This window comes from Lactuca saligna, chromosome 8 (genome assembly GCF_052625555.1).
Source record: "Lactuca saligna cultivar CGN05327 chromosome 8, ASM5262555v1, whole genome shotgun sequence".
Taxonomy (NCBI): domain Eukaryota; kingdom Viridiplantae; phylum Streptophyta; class Magnoliopsida; order Asterales; family Asteraceae; genus Lactuca; species Lactuca saligna.
This window is the reverse complement of record NC_136424.1, coordinates 186642553-186643423: the sequence shown is the minus strand read 5'-3', so window position 1 is coordinate 186643423 and position 871 is coordinate 186642553.

Genomic DNA, 871 nt, shown 5'->3' with positions numbered 1-871 from the left:
CCTTATTGGGCCGAAAGTTACATTTTTAGCCCATTAAGCTTAAAATTTATGATTTTAGTCCCCTAAATGAGTATATTTCCAGAAATTTACTTATGAAAACTGTTTTGGCACACTTCATCCATCAGAATCTGTGAAATGACGATTTGGGCCCTTATTTTTGCATTTTTCACATTTTAGGCCCAAAATTTGTGTTTTTAACCCAAAGAAATTATTACTAAACTACTTAGCCATTTTTCTTGAAGCACTTTGTGTTTAGAAATATATTTGAAGTAAAAATCATGTAGCACAAGTTATATCTCGGTTTTGATGAGTTTTGAGGCTAGATCCAACATAAAAACACATAAAAGCATACATATAAGCATGGAAATCATACAAGGCATACAAACACATATAGATCTACACTTTCACTTGTATTCCCCCCCCCCCCCACAAAACTCATAAAAACAGAAAATAGGGGTATGAAGCTCACCTTGGGGTGTTGGTTCGGTTTTTGCAAGAAAAATGGAAGGAAAAATGAAGTGTTTTTGGCCTTAGCTCCCTTTGATGAAGATCTCGAGTTTTGAGATGGTTCTAGGATGCAAGATCACGATTTTTGCATAGATTAGGAAAGGATTTTGATAACAAAAGAATTTAAACCATGGATCTATGCATAATCTTACCTTAGATGAAGAATTTTGTGGAAATTTCCCCTTGAATGCTTCCTAGAACTCGAGATTTTGAGTGGAGATGGAGAGATGTTCTTGAGTGTTCTAGAGAGGATTTTGAGAGAGTTTTGGTGTGTGTGAGTGGGTGTTCGGCCGAGAATGAGAGAGGGAAGAGAAGAAGAGGTGATATTTGAGGTGATGTGCATGGAAGAATGAGAAAGAGGCAT